Here is a 16,799-nt window from a genome sequence, read left to right on the forward strand (position 1 = left end):
CTAGGTAAGTGGGTATCAGCCTATGGGTAGTGACCCCTTTGGGGGGTAGAAAAACCCTTTCAACAGGGGTTGACTAAGACCATCAGAAAACATGGATATTTACATTAGGATTCAAAACAGTAGCAAAATCACAGTTACAAAGTAGCAACAAAAAAAATTTATCATTGGAGGTCGCCACAACATTGGAATTGTATTAACGTGTCACAGCATTAGAAGGGTTGAGAACTACTACACTAGGTTCATCTTTCCTTGAGGGTTCAATGGAGCTGGGACAGAACAAATAAATCAAAAGACCCAATTTCTTGAGAGAAAGTGTTTCCATTTCATGTGACTTAAAGATCCTGAGCTTTGTTCCTCCTGGACCCAGCCCGGGCCACCATCACTCTCTTCACTATCACAGGTCATCCAGCATGTCCTCTGGATGGAGAGAAGCTTTTGAGTCACTTGGGGAAATGGCTCTTTGCAGAGGAGATAATGGTAGGTTCCAAAGCTGGGTGCCAATAGACAGGACACTGTGTCGTGCCACTGGTATGGCATGACAACATCTGTGTACAGCAGTCTATCTGTGCGTTTCTATATCGACATTTTAACACTTCATATACTTTGACTCTTAGTTTTGTTTTACTAGTGTGCATACCCCAAAGTGACTAAGCATCAGACTGAAGCACACTTGTTAGTTAGGAAAGAAACCAGTCAATCAGTTAATCAAAACGGTTTACTGACCGCCTTAGCGGCATGTGTTAAAACATGGCACCACTGAAGAGTTGGATGAGGTACCTTTAAGAGTCAAAGGACAAGTTAAACTCGATTCTCTCCCACACTGGTCTCCAAAGTTAAGCCAGTGGAAACAAGAGACTCAGGTTGGGCTAACTCTCCCTTCTCTCCTCCAGCACTTATGAGAGGTGACAAAGAACCGATGTCCAAGCAGTTTGCAAGGATGTTTAAGACACAGTCCTTGGACTCTAAAGCCAATGAAAACAAACACGTGAAGACATTGCTGGACGAAGTTCTGTAAGAGAGAAGTTTGCAAAGAAGATTGAAGGTAACTGCTTTGTTGGTTGCACAAGGTGAGAGAAGGATCTGGCATTGCCATGTGACATCTGAGAGGCCTTCAGAGGGTTGTGAGACACGCAGAAACCACTGGGTAAAAAGTCAACACTTAGAGGTCATGAGTCTTTCCAAACAGTAGGACGAAGCACCGCTGGCACCAGAGAATGAAGGAGGGAGCCATAGTTGGAGTGAACAGTCTACTTTTTTGTGATATTAAGTGCACAATGGGGACCTAAAGTGTAACAAAGGCCTGGGACACTAAATGTCCAGCAAGCAATGGGATTCATTTCATGAAGGAGGCAGGCATGGACACCAAACAGGAAGCTATTACACCAATCAGCTCTTTCATGCATTCATTACTTTGGTTTGAATGTCTCCACCAATGCTCATGTTGAAATTTAATTCCCACTGTGATGTAAAGTGATGGGTCTAGCAGGCTCTGTAAGAGGAGATTAATCCATCCTGGATTAATGGATTAGGTGGAAATGGGTTATCTCAGGAGTGGCTTTGTAAAGAGAGCTTTCCGGTTTCTTATTTGTCTTACTGTGTGACACCTTGCACTGTCCTGGCACTCAGCAGAGTCCTCCCCAGCATTGATGTGCTCAACAGTCTGGGTTCCTTGATCTTGGCCTTCCCAGCTCCCCTAACTACATACACAGTACACTTCTTTAAAAAAAATTCACCAAGTTGTAGCCTTTTCTTACATCAACAGAAAACAGACTAAGATACTCATCTTCAAGTAGGCAGTTTTGTGCATCCTGTGTGTCAGGTACCTGCACACTCGAGGAAGGAGCTTTTGCTTCTGTGGTGAGCTGCACATGGAGCTCTCAGGAGACAGAGTCCAGAGGGAAGGAAGAATCATAATTCTTACAGGCAAGAGCTCTGATGGAGGTGAACACAGGGTGTTCTTGGAGGATCCAAGACAAGCGACAGACTGAGTCTTGAGGGATAAGCAGAGATTAGTCAAAGAATGAAGACTAGGAAGTGTACACTGGTCAGAAGGAACAGCTGCTGCAGAGATCTTTAGCAACCTCATACCCACGGCAGCTCTAGTCCAGGATGAGGGAAATTGTGCTTTTCTAAGAATTAAAAATAGCTACCTTTATACGTCAGATAATGACCGCAGCAACCTAGCAAGTGTGTGATATATTCCAGGCACTGAGTGATTTTGCTTACATATCTGTTTGTTTGCAGTACTGAAAAGTGAACTTGTGCATGTGAGACATGAGTTGTGCCCTGATTATACCCTGCAGCCCAAACTCTGTTGGATTAATTAATTAGTTTGTTTATTTGTTTGAGGCAGAGTCTTGTGTATCTTAGGCTTGGCTTCAGCTTGCTATGTAGTCAGGGATGAGCCCGAAGTCTGCTCTCCCTGCTTCCACCTCCCAAGTCCTAGGATAACAAGTGTGTACTCCCTGGTTTATCAGTGCTGGGGATAGAAGCCAGGGTTTTACACATGCTAGCCAAGTCCTCTACTGATTGAACCACATCCCTGGTCCAGATAGTGGTTGTCACACACAGTGACTTGTTTAATTATCACAAAGGGCATTACGATTCCCATTTTTCAAACTTTCCCGCCTTCAGTGTCCCAGAGTCAGGAAACATGGGTAAGGGGTGATGGAGGAGTCTGTGTGCTTTGAGATATGACATGTAGGTGACAACTAGAGAGAGAAGGTGACAGTGACTTGAGTTTATGTTTGGACATTGCCTGTTGTGGATATCCCCATCAACACTCAAGTTGAAATTCAATCTCTTTTGTAATATTAAGGTATTTAGAGCTGGAACCAGACAGGACCCGTCCATGGTGACTGGGTAACCAGGGCAGAGTAGTTGGCCCATGGGTTAGTGCATTACCTTGAGGGTGGACCTACTGCAGAAACTAGTTTGATTTTGTTTCTTTTCTGTACCCCAGAAAAGTCACTCTCTCTGCCACCTCAGGGTACTTCGGAGTGTCTCTACCTTCCAAGAGATCCTCTCCAGATGAGGCTTCTTGACCTCAAACTTTTCAGCTTCCAGAACCACTGGCTGAGTGAACGTGTATTATGTATAAATGATCCATTTCCTGGTTTTTGGTTGTAGCAACAGAAAACTGACTACAGCAGACATATTGAGCTCCCGTTGTTTGTGAAAAACATGGAAATGTCAGCAGCTGTTAAGTTCTCGTTTCTAACCTCAGGAGAAAGGCCTGGGTAGAAAACAAGGATTAGAGACAAAAAAGAACCTAGGCAGAGGAAACCTAGCATTGTTAACCAGGTAAAGGTCACAATGCCTTCAGTGTTTAACTCTTTCAACGGCCAAATAAAGTTGATAGCCACCATGCTTTTACAGGATAGACAATGTATGTCATTCAGTCTCCCTGCCCTTCTATGCCTGAATTTCCACACTTTTTGTGACTATAAAGCAGTATTTTATGTTGGGCAAGATACAGACATCTATTTCACAGAAACAAAGATTTATGAGATCATGCTCAGCCCTACGTCCTCTGTTATTTCATTTTTAAGCTTTGATTTTTATTTATGTATTCATGACAAGGTCTTGGTATTTATCACAGGCTGGCTTGGCTCTTATGATCCTCCTGCCTCAGCCTCCAGAGTGCTGGAATTATAAGCATGTGCCACCATGCCTGGCACAGATTTCATTTTTAAAATAGACTGTCTGCAATGCACGAACTTGCTTCACAACCCACTCGTGAGAGCCACAGCTTGAGAATTGCTGTCTAACGCCCTTCAGCCTCCCACCCCAGCGTCTGGACTCTCATGGCAGCTTTGCAAAGATGAGGGGAGGTGTGACCGACATGAGAGATGCTAATGACAAGAGGAAACTTGGCTTGTTTGGTTTTAAGTCTTCGGTACAGCCCGGTGAGGCCTGAGCCTCCTCTGCTAAGTCATACCTGGAAGACATGTCTATAGAAGCCAGTTCTTAAGCACTGAGTCATGTGTGGCTGTCACGAGTCTTTATGGGGATTAAAGCCACATTTGCTGCCAAGTTCTCCACCCCCCCCATCTATGATACAGAAAGGAAGGCAGATGCATAAAACTTTGGAGAATTTTTGAAGTTATTTGCTCTAAAATTGCCATACTGTTACATGGCAGAAGGGTTTGGGCATACAGCCCAAAGCAAACCAGCTCCATGCTTGCACCCTCTTTAAAGTAATTTCTGCAGACAGCAACTGCAGGAGAAGTAGTAGCTCTGGGGCAGAAATGATGGCATTCGAGGGTAACATCTTATTCAGCAGGAAACGGGTCTGCTGGTCCGACTGTGGGAATTGATTCCCAAATGTATCATAGCCCTGCGTGTAAGCACTCCTCCTCTTTCTGTTCCACAGAAAGACGTGGCATGCTCCTTTTCATCAAAGGACTCCTTCCAAGTGGCCTGCCTGCCACCTTCTCACACCCACGGTTGCTGATGGTTAATGCTGGCGTGGGTGGATGGGCAGACTCCTAGTCAGTTGGTAAAGCTAACTGCTGCTTGGGAGCAAACTGCGGGGAGAAGACGGGCCCTGAAGGCCAGACAAATCCTTCACTAGGTCGGAGGCAACTGTGGAAGACAAAATAAAGGCAGGACACATATTCTTGTGCATTATCAGTTCTTCCTGAGTGAATACAGTTTCCCTCCATCTCTGGCCCATGAACACCATCTCCCTAAGTTTCAGCCTTTATAGACTCATACTAACAGTTCTACATGGGACTTCCAGTCCTTCAGTCTCAGACTGAGGATGTCTCATTGGTCTCTCTTATTTTGTGACTTCTAGCTCCTTGGACCCTATTGGTTTCCTTGGTTCTCTGGCCTGCACACAGTCATCTGGGGTCAGTGATACTAGCCTCTGACACCATAAGTTGGTCCACTGAATCCTCTGCATAGGAAAATTCACAGCTTTAGAGTAAAAGCCTCTGGTCCCTTTTCTTATCCCTCTGTCCTGCAATCACCCTCTTTCTTCCTTTCTCTGGTACTTGCTTTCTCCACTGTCCTCACTGTTGCTACAAATCAAAGTCTTTCCAAGTGCTCAGACCATTCTCTGCCTTCCCAATCATCCTATGGTAAAAATTTCCACTGGAGAACTCCCCTGTTCTTCCTGACTTCTGCAAACGCTTCTTAGGCTGGTTCTTGGCAATCATCCAAGTTTGGAAGGCTACTGAAATAGCAATCCTCAGGCTTAGCTTCTATATTCCCACTGTCAGAGAGCCCACCTACTCTGCTATGCATCTAAAACCCAAATCCAAGTCTATCCAATGGGGGGGGGGGAACAGCTGGTCCTATAGCCATCTCCAAAGATCTAACACTTATGGCACTGGGTCTCACCCTCCTGCCTCTAGCAGCCACAGATCCTGGTGGGGGTGATCTCTCCCTGAATCTTCCTCAACTAGATACTGTGAAAACAGGGCCATGGGCTTCCCAGTCCTCAAGATTAGAGGAAGCAGCAGAAGTGGGGGTGTTCCCAGGCATCAGGTGCCACACCCAAAATACACCATTACTGCCACTGCGTAAGACTTGTGGATTCTTCCCTTGGATTTTACATATTTCTTCTCCCCTTCCCTGGCCAGCCAGCAGATCTTTCTTCCTCTGTGCATCCACCAGTTTGTTCTCAGTCAACCTTTACTAGAACTTTCTGCTTTCATCACCTCACTCTTCCGCTCAACATTGTAAAAGTCCCTGTTGTGGTCCAAGTCCCCACCTGCTCTGCTCTCATCTCCCCACAAGATATCAAGCAAGATACAGGTGCTCCCCGACTCACGTTTGGGGTTACATTCTCATAAACCCTCTTGAAGTTGGAAATGTTGTACATAGATAATACATTAATACCTCTTCTTAATCAACATCTTAGCTTAGCCCGTGCCTACAGCTGGGCAGCATCCTCCAAAGCCAAAGTTATGCAAGAATGTTGAATACCTAACTTAGTGTGTTTGAGACCTGCATCCGAAACTCCAGGCACCACCCAAAGCCACCTAGAGCATTAGCTCTTTCCTGTTGTGCTCATGAGCTGATGGGGTGGACCAGGGTGCCATGGCTGGATGACATACATGGCCCAGTGTCATTCAAGATGATAGAACTTCATATTGCCACCTCAGGAAATGTTCAAAATGAAGAAGTCAGGGCCAGAGAGACAGTTGGAAGTTAAGAGTTGAGAGTTAAGAGCACTAGCTATTCTTCTAGAGGATTTGGTTTCTATCCCTAGCGCTGGCATGATGGCTAACAACCATTTGTAACTCCCTTCCAATGGACCTGACTCTGTCTTCTGGCATTCCGTAGCACTCCACACACATGTAACACACAGATATGCATGCAGGCAAATACTCAGACACATAAAGACCAAATTTCAAAATTCTGAACTGAAAGCACAGGGTCTGTTGGGTACATATCATTTTCATATCACAATAAAGCTACAAATTGTAATCAAGTCATCACACGTCAGGAAGACTGTAGGTCAAACCAGGTTTGCATGAGGACATCGGGGTGGGCTTTAATCTCACTAGTGTTCTTATAAAAGGGGGGAAAAATGACAAGATGGTATGACAATAGAGAGAATGCCATCTAGAAGCCAAGGAATGCCTAAGGCCACATTTAGCTAGATGAGAGGCACAGAACAGTCCCTGTCACAGCTCGCAAAGTCAGCACTACACCCAAGCATGCACTGTGTGTGGATGACTACACCCGAGCGTGCACTGCGTGTGGATGACCGGCACAACTACATGAAGAGCCTCTTTGCTTTGATTCTCTTCACTGCCGTGACTCTCCACACAGACCCTGATGGGCCACCATCACACATGCCTGTTAACGGATCCCTCCTGTGGTGCTCCCCACAAGCCTGATGAGCCCTCCCACTTTTCTTCTCCATCATTATTGGAAAGCACTCTTCAGGACGGCTTCTTGGATCTGTATTCACTCTAGGTTATCTTTTCTGTGCTGGCAAGTCTATGTTGACTTGACACAAGCTAGAGTTATCTGAAAGGGAACCTCAATTGGGAAAGCCACCTTAAGATCCAGCTGTAAGCCATTTTTTTTTTTAAATTAGTGATGGATGGGGGAGGGCCCAGCACATGGTGAGTGGTGCCATCCCTGGACCAGTGGTCCTGGGCTCTATAAGAAAGCAGGCTGAGCACGCTATGAGGAGCAAGCCGGTAAGCAGTATTCCTCTGTGGTTTCTGCATTAGCTCCTGCCTGTAGGATCTTGCCATGTTTGAGTGTCTGTCCTGACTTCCCTTCAGTGATAAACAGCAATGTGGAAGTGTAAGCCAAAGAAACCCCTTCCTCCTCATCTTGTTATTTTGTCATGGTGTCTCATCATAGCAATAGAAACCCTAACTGAGACACTTTGATTTAGAGTCTTCCACAGTTCTCTTTGATTGTTGCTACAGGTGGAAGCCAGGACCTTGTGCATACTAAGCAGGTGCTCTACCATAAGCTACCGTCCTGGCTCCTAGTGTCATTTTATCATGTATCATTCAGTCAGGAACTACCGAGCATCAGGTTTAGTGACAAGGATGTCCTAGGTAGGAGTACTCCCTTTGGGCTTCAAATTCCTGTTCCTTCTAGCATGTTATATCACACAAGTGTCATAGAGATAACAATGTATCATTTGTGTTTTATCCTTTACTTGAGGTACTGGAGACAGAAGCCAGGATTTGGTACACACAGGTAATCGAGCACCCTTCCACTGAACCCCACCTTCAGCCCTGAAGGGAATTCTTTAAAGGTAAAGTCTTTCTCAACTCTGAGAGTAAATCATTGTTACTATCTCCGTGCCAAGGGAGCCCAGCTAGTTAACCACCACACTGAAGGAATTATGGGCTTGAGCAGAGGGAGCAGGTTCTTCTAGATTCATGCCACCAGAGACAATAAATTTCATGACTAACAGAGAGTGTGGGAAGAGTAAAGAAAATGGCCATGCACATCCTGGTGGGTCAACAGGACGACCCTCATAAATAAGAAAGGGACAGAAGGCTGTCAGTTCAATCTTCCTGGCAGCTCCAGTATCCCAGGCTCCAGGGAGAAACCACTTCCAGTCTCCAATAAACAGCTCTGACACATACATTCATACACACACACACACACACACACACACACACACACACACGCACGCACGCACGCACACGCACACGCACACGCACACGCACGCACGCACGCACATACACATACACACACATACACACACCCTGACAGTTTCCAATAAACAGCTCTGACACATACATTCATACACATACACACACACACCCTGACAGTTTCCAATAAACAGCTCTGACACATACATTCATGCACATACACACACACACCCTTACAGTTTTCAATAAACAGCTGTGACACATACATTCATACACACACACACACACCCTTACAGTTTTCAATAAACAGCTCTGACACATACATTCATGCACACACACACACACACACACACACACAGAGTAATGTATTACCCTATGCCAAGAGTTTAACGTTTGCTTGTTTATGGGTTTTTGATTCTTTCTTAATTGAATTCTACTGATTTACAACTGAAAGCTAACCAAAGTGCTAACCATTCACGGAAAACAGAACGGAAATTCAACTATAAGCCTCAATATAGTTTGTCCCATGAGCACTGCAGATCAAGGAAGAGCTGTTAGCCTTACTGCTTGTCTAAAATAAGATACCCAGCAGGGGGACAGAGTCCACGTGTTTGGTGTTTACAGCCTCAAACTGCCAAACTTTCTTTATGAAAGCCTCCATATGACTTTAATTTAAATTTTTTAAAATTTTATTTTATTTTATGAGTACACTGTAGCTATCTTCAGACACACCAGAAGAGGGCATCAGATCCCATTACAGATGCTTGTGAGCCACCATGTGGTTGCTGGGAATTGAACTCAGGACCTCTGGAAGAGCAGTCAGTGTTCTTAACCACTGGCTCCGTGCTCTCTCCAGCCCCACAACTTTAATGTTAAGTGAACTGTTTCCGTTTTTAAATGAATAAACAAATGCTTTAGTAGAGACGGGATATTATGAGGCAGTGCTTACTTAGCTCAGGATAACCTCAAACTCACTATGCAGGTGAGGCTTGCCTTGACCTCCAATTTCCCGCACCTCTGCCTCTCAGCTGAACTTTTTTCCTCCTGTCTCACCTTTGATATTTGTTCTGAAAAATTGTGCCAAAGATTGTGAATGAACCAAGAAGCGACAATTCTAAAGGTGTGGCTGTAAACTCTAACTACTGCCGTAGTCATTGTGTGTAAGTCACAGGCTAAGCCCTGGGTGATCTCAAGGGGTAAAAGCAGAAGGTCTGGGGGTCTTTTGTACCTTCCTGACCAGCCATCAGCAGGTACTAGCAGAATGTCTGTATAAGAAAGTTTGTACCTGACTGGTTCATAGAGGACTTGATGCCACTCTGGTGAATGCATTTACCTAAGAGACTTAAGAAAGAGCAAATGGCTTAGGAGACAACTAGGAAAAACACCGTACTTAGTTCTGTCTTGACTGGGTTTAGCATTGAGCATCCTGTTGGAAACAAGCCTCGAGCACACAGAGAATATTTTGTTCCGCATTATAAATGCAAACCAGCCCCTGTGCAGATGGAATTCTCAATTTTATAACCCCATAAATCTGTCTTCCTCCAGAACAGAAACTGCTTTAACTATTGAAAGCAAATTTAAAAAATGCCTATTCTGGTTGTTTAAAGGCTCTTTAGGTAGCAATATGAAATGTGAGTGTAGCTTGGTGGTAGAGTTCACACTAGCATGACAAAGCTTTGGGTTCAATGTCAGGAGAGAGAGAGAGAGAGAGAGAGAGAGAGAGAGAGAGAGAGAGAGAGAGAGAGAGAGGAGGAAGGGAGGAAGGGAGGAAGGGAGGAAGGGAGGAAGGGAGGAAGGGAGGAAGGGAGGAAGGGAGGAAGGGAGGAAGGGAGGAAGGGAGGAAGGGAGGAAGGGAGGAAGGAGGAAAAGCCAGAAGTGATGGCATACATCTTTGACCCCAGCACTCAGGACAGGCATGTGGATCTCTAAAGAGTTCAAAGCCAACCTGATCTACATAGAGAGGTTCAGGCCAGCCAGGGCTACATAGGGAGACCCTGTCAAAGGAAGAAAGGAGAGGGTGGGAGAGAGGAAGGGAGGAAGCAACATGAATTTGTATGAATTTGACCTATAACAAATGTTTATTCAAAGTGTAGAATCTTTGTTTAAACAAAACAATTATGTGACCTGCAAGCAAAATATTTATAAAGGAAATACCTAAGAAACAGTATTTTATTCTTTAGTGAAACTGTATTTATAAGTGAGACAGGGTTAGGGTTGTAGCTGACAGTGTTTTCTTTTCCTGCATGGATGAACCCAGAGCCTGTTACACATTAAGCTTGTGCTGTACCACTGGGCCACACCTGTGGCCCCTAGTAAATCCTTCGACATTGTTCTGTGGCTGGTCTGGAAGCTCCGAGTGGGTTTAAGCCTTAGGTTACTTTGTACTTCAGGCTTCTGAATGGAGAATTGGTGGGGGGCAAAGGGCAGTAGTTGGAGGAACCTTCAAGAGTAATTGCTACTTTATAGCACAGAATAAGGAAACACAGAACGGGATTGCACTGGCCTCCATCCCTCCCTCCCTCCCTTGGGCAAATGGCTCCCTGTCACTTCTTTGTACCCAGAGTGGGTGCCAGCCACATGACTGGAGTGAAAGAGACCATTTATCAGCTCAGCTCATTTGTGCTGCATGAGTGTGTGCTACGCAGATGGCGAACGTATTGTCCTCATGAAAGGGAAACAGCTTTGCAAAGGAGAATTTTAATGGCAAAGATCTGGAGACTGTACTCTGTGAACTCGATTTCATCACATTTGGTTTTGATCGCTGTGTCCATTATTGCAGAATGAGATGATAAAGATATCCAGTTTTTTGCCATTTTGTTCTGCACAGCCAGCGAGTCACAGTGCGGACATCCCCATTACCCTCGACAGAGATGCACAAACCCAGTGTGAGCTTGTAGCTCTTTCTCACTTGTGATTACTTTTCCCGTACTTAAAACTGTTGTAAAGCCAGTCAGCACTGATTGTCTACAACCCTCCATAAGGCACAGTGGCCAGGGACCTCTGGTCTAGAGAACCAGGAGGTACTACTAGCTATAGGGCTAAGATGTGAGCACGCAGATGGGGTAAGGGTGACTCATATTTGCAAGGAGCAGAAGGTGAAGGGCATCGAATGGAATGTCTGCGATTCACATAGGTGTGTATGGGTAGCAAGTGGCTAATCCTGAAGCTTTCAGGCCTGTGAGTAACCTTTAATCTACTCTCTTTGGAAGACTGTTCCTTGGCTGTGTGAAATATGGCTTCAAGGAGTTGCCAAAGTATGCATTTACATTGCCTACAACGTTTGAGTTTACAGCTTCTTTCTTTGATTAGCATGGTTATTATTTTGCCTTCCTGGAGCAGAATCCAATGCACTGGGTGAAGGGAAGGACCCTGGATATATACTGCACATCAAAGACGAATTAGTAACTCTGATCTAGAAGGAAATAATTCACATGGTAATATCAAAGAGATCCCTACATGTCAAGTAAGCCTCTGCTGCAGCCAAGGTAAGCTATACTGACTAATCTCAAACTGGAAGAAAGAGAGGGATCAAGTCTGACACCAAGCTTTTCTTCTTTTGAGTGTCCTGAAAGTTCTTGCTGCCCCCTCGCCTCCCCCAGGCTCCTAGATCGCCAGTTTAATTCCCAGCAGAATCATAACCGAGGCAGACTGTCTGGCTGAAAAGATAGTCTTGCACTTTCTATTGTCCTCAACGGTCAAAGACACACAGGGAAGCTAACAAGATGCAAATCCTGTTCAATGTGCCTAAAACCATTTTCATTCCCTAAGCAAAGGCCTGGAAAACTTACTCAGTTTGTTGGCTTCATAATATGGCTTCAGAGCATTGTAGAATGTGCAACACTAATTTAAATAAATTGCATGTAGTCAAAGGGAACAAGACAGCTTTGCCTTTGTTTAGTCTGAGAGGCTATTTTCGTGATTACAGGGGGTCTGATATCATCTTCTCAATTACTGCAAAGCTCAAGAGTGTCTATCATTCACCCTCCAGCAACACTCCAATTATGGGTCATTTTGCAACTAACCATCCCACTCACAGTCACTGCAAAACTGGCTATCTGTGGAAGTAACCCCCTGGGAGCAAGGGCATACCTAAGTCTTTGAGAGTAAGTAAGCAACAAATACCAGGAGACTGGTTATGTTTAAACACCCAAGAAGATACTTTCTACCACCAAAGGACACGTATCTCAGTTCCAGAGACCTCTAGATTCTTCCAGGCAGTGTTTGCATCTGAACCTCTAAAAAGGTCTCTAAGTTGACAAGAGATTTCTTTTGCTATTTTGCTTCTTTGAGACAGTCTCACCATGTAGCTCTAGGTTGGCCTCAAAAGTCCAGTACTTCTGCCTCAGCCACCTAAGAGCTGGCTGGATGGGATGATGGTGTTATGGTAGCAATCCTCCCATAAACCTCCAGTTTAGAGGGATGTTTATTAAGATATAGAATACTCTTAAGAAAGTCAAACATTTCATCCTACAATAAGCTCCTAAAATGCAGGAAGTTGACAACTCGCGCCTAGGGAAGTCCCTGAAACTGACTAAATACACTAGGTCCTTCTGTCCCTAAGCATATATAAGCAGTAAGAATTGCTGAGGGACACTATCAGACCAGCCAAGCCACCTAAAAGAGACAGTGACCAGCTGACCTGCCTAGAAGACTCTCAGCAAGCTGAACTGTTTAGAAGAGGCTCCGATTGGAGCCACCTAGAAGAAAGAGGCCAACCTAACTGCCTGCAAGAAGTAAGGACTAGCCGAACCACCTGGAAGAAGCAGAAATCGGCCTAGATACCTAGAAGGAGCTCAGAGCACCTGTACCCAGAGACCCTCTCTAATCTGTTGAGCTGCCTGTAAGCTATGTAGAATGCTCCCACTTTCCAGCTTTAGTGAACTGTCACCCATGCTGGGGTGGGGCTGGGGGTTAGGGATGCATCTGTATTTGAGTCATCTCTGCTCCTGCATGTAACCCCAATAAAGCTCATTAGTTCATCACATTGGACTTTGATCTTGTCCTTACTTTGATCTGTAGTTGATTCCCTATCTGGCGTGAGCAGATATTTGTTCATGTCTCCACAGGACTAGTGTCACACAACACAGAGGGGTATCGCCATTCCCAGCTGAGGGAAGTCTTTGTAGGAAACTGGTGGGAGAAGGAGGCCCCCTGGTAGCTACTCAACAGAGATCACCTATGCTTGAGAACGCCTTCCAGGCTTAGACCCTCTTTTATACATCGTTGCATAAAGGGAGCCTTTATACACTGTGGCACCTGTGTTGCTGCTCTTCCAGATCACAAAGCAGGACTTTGAAGTCAGGTGTTTTCTCCGTAAATCCCTTTGGCTGACAGACTAGAACAGTGCCTTTCCTTCCTTCTACCAGACAGGGCAGAACAATCTAAATGAACACTTGTAGGGTCTTGAAGTAGAGTTCATTATTAGCCAATGTGAGGCCCCTAACCACAAGCAAAACAAACCCTTCTAACTTTCCCACCACTTTTTGGTCTTACATCAGATTGCTCAACAGAAGCCTAAATCTGAATTGTCACATTTTTGGATCTAAAAAAAATCACCATTGCTGAAAAACAAGACAGAGAATTCTATAATGTTGGCCCAGGTCCAAAAGGGAGAGACCGAAAGGTAAGAGCGATTTTTTACTTCTCTTGATAGTTCAGTTTAAATTGAAGGGTGTACCTAAAGAGCGGTATGGGGCATCTCCAAGAGAAGCAGACACTATGAAAACTGAAAGACGCTTACACACTGGAGATAGGAATTTAAAGAGCTAATCACTTCCCAGAGCTCCAGCCATCTCTAGCATCCTCAGCAAACTGCTTCTGGAAGCTGGATGCGGAAGTTGGGATGTCTCGGGTGGATTCATTTGTTTCCATTAAGCAGAAGGAAGCCTGTATCAGCAGCTGCCATTCGCACATTTCTGATCCACCATAGGCTGATGACAATGCAGGCAGATACAAGGACTCAGGATAGGCAATTGTTTTGTTCATTTGTTTGTTTGTTTGTCTTTTGATGTGGTGCTAGGGATGAAACCCAGGGGCTTGTGCATGCCAGGAGACAACCTACACCCTCCATATCCACAGACCCAAAGACATTAGAATCTCCCAGGGCCATTCTGCCTAAGTAAATATAGACATATAATGTGTTAGGCAAAATGGGAACAGTAAAAATTCTAGAGAAGGGGTATTTCTGTTCTATCATTAAGTTGAGAGTCAGCAGCAGGATGTAATATATACATACGTGTGCCTCTCTTTGTGTGTGCATGTGTATAAAACGTAACATAGGAAGTAACCATTGTGAAGAATTTTAATATGTACCAACATAAGCAAGGATTCTGAGGTTTAACGTCTACCAAACCCCACAAGTGACACAAAATCCAACTGGGAAGTAAACATTGGCTTGGTGTCACCATATTTATCCCCCTTAGTTTTCTATTTAACTCAAAAGTAGCAGTTGTCAGTTCTTTTGAGTCTCCGATCAGACACTCTCCATATGATGAATCTTAAGCATCTTTTTTTCCAGAGAACTCCATGCATTGAACTCATTGATAACTTGTGGGGTTTTCTTTTTAAAGACTTGCTAACTAGGAGCTGGAAAGATGGCTTAGCACAAAAAAAAACAAAAAAAAAAAAAAAAAACAAAAAAAAAACTGTTCTTTCAGAGGACCCAGGTTCAATTCCCAGGACCCATATAGCATGGCAGCTCACAACTGTCTGTAACTCCTGTTCCATGGAATCCCTCACACAGACATAAATGCAGGCCAAACACCAATGCACATAAAATACATATAAATAATTAAAAAAAAAAGACTTGCTAACTCACCATTCTATTTTAAAGTCTAATATATAAGAAATAGGGCAATTCCCAAGCATCTGAAGGGGTTGGTTCAAGGGCATCCTCACCCTCATAAACACTGAACTCTGCATGTAACTAAGTGCTTGTATAAAACCACATACTATTGCACATATTCTATGCCTATCCCCTGACCATTTTAAGTCATCTCAGATTGCTTGTAATACCTATGCAATTTTGAATTACAGTTTAGGGAATAATGACCAGACAAAAAGGGACATGATACCATAATGGGCCTCACTGAATAAGGAATGCCAGCAACAAGGTAGTACATATCATTGATTGAATCTTGGCCATGGGAGCCATGGATGTAGGGAGCCAACTTTGACTTTGATGACAGTCTGATAAGGCCTCAATCTCTGCCTCAAGGCTTTTATGATAACTCTCACAGACAGGCCACTCAAGCAGACACTCTGGAGTGATTCTTCTTGAGAATGTCATCATAGTCTGAGTCTTAGTCATTAGCAACTTCATGAAAAAGGCATTTCTGAAGGACCTGCCAGAATAAACTTTCAGTGTATAAAATAATCAAGCTAGCACTGACTTTTACATATTGATTATACAAGATAAATAGAAGATAAACTAAACAACATCATTTTTAACAATGGCAAAAAATTGATATTCTGATATTTTCCTTTCAGGATTCTGGGACTTCCTTTCCAGAGCTTCTTTGGAAATTGCTAATATTACCCCATTGGGTTATCTCCATTGAATGAACCACATTTTCACAGTGATGGATTTGGAGAGCAGTAAATTACTATAGCTTGTACTATAAACAGACCACTCTTGATCTGCATGGTAACTATCAGCTCTTCCTGAAGAGTCAATAGAGGGAATTCAACCCAAGAGCAGGGCAAAGAAAAGGTCAGAAGATATGATGTCAATGGTCATACTTTCTAACCCATTTATATTTAGTGTCCTATGAGAAGTTCCTTCTACTTTTACTTCAATATAAAATAGAAACTACAACCTCACCAAATAATGATCCATACAAGCCATCAATAACAGGATGATACAAGAATAATTAAAGATATGAATGCCACATTTGTTTTTTTTTTTTTTAACAGACACAGCACAATTTATTATATGGAGAATTTTCTAGAAAAATAAAGGTAAGGTTTGGGTAAATGTTCTCAGAAAATACTGATAGGGAACATTTTCACCTAAACAAACATTGACAATGACAGGTGATGGCTTCATGCATGCCACTTATCCAAAATGAGGTCATGGTAACTGAGTGAAATAGAATTCTACAAATGAGGGAGGGAAGAAAGAGGAGGCTGCCAGGAAAAGAAAATGCTAACACAAAGGCAGTGAGACACAGTGTGATCCTTCTGTGCTCAATCCTGAGTGCAGAAGGCCCTGCCCAACTCATCAAAATCCATATTTACCCAAGGGAAAAGGGAGGCAGAGTCTGTCTTTTTTTTTAATTGATCTTTAATCATTATATGAGCCTACATTTGAACAAGATGGGAATGTAATGCGTGTCATAAAAAGTCTATAAAATACTTTCTGTCTTTGGTCAAAGCTGTGGTGGGCCAAGCACTCTGAATCACTTCTGTTCTTTGTTGTTTGGAGTTGAAGGACCGGTGCTAGCTCTGCCAAGGGTGAAATCAAGTGGAAATCTGAAACTAGAGGTCGTGTACAATCCAGCACAGTAACTCCTGCCCCCGGGAAGGAATCTGGAAATACTAGTTATGCTGTACTGAGCTTATAACTATATTTTAATAATACAGATGTGAAGGTTAAGCTCCATCTCATTAGGAAAAAAAATGCCAAACACGGAGCTGCGGTGGCGGCGCCCAGGGGGCGGGGCCATAGATATGCGTACTGTCACAAGAACAACCTCTCCTGTATATCCTAGG

At 43.9% G+C, this 16,799-nt stretch overlaps 1 protein-coding gene and 1 long non-coding RNA gene across 5 annotated transcripts in view; one reads left to right on the plus strand and one right to left on the minus strand.

Moving 5' to 3' along the window:
- Positions 1–16,799, minus strand: part of Trim2 (tripartite motif containing 2) — a 145,818-nt gene that overhangs the window by 81,621 nt on the left and 47,398 nt on the right. The window lies entirely within an intron of this gene.
- LOC143442018 (uncharacterized) lies at positions 7,502–16,047 on the plus strand. The gene is made up of 4 exons (XR_013109887.1): positions 7,502–7,741; positions 11,427–11,572; positions 13,586–13,710; positions 15,576–16,047. It is a non-coding gene; the product is annotated as an uncharacterized LOC143442018 (long non-coding RNA).

Source organism: Arvicanthis niloticus, chromosome 4 (assembly GCF_011762505.2).
Source record: "Arvicanthis niloticus isolate mArvNil1 chromosome 4, mArvNil1.pat.X, whole genome shotgun sequence".
Lineage (NCBI taxonomy): Eukaryota > Metazoa > Chordata > Mammalia > Rodentia > Muridae > Arvicanthis > Arvicanthis niloticus.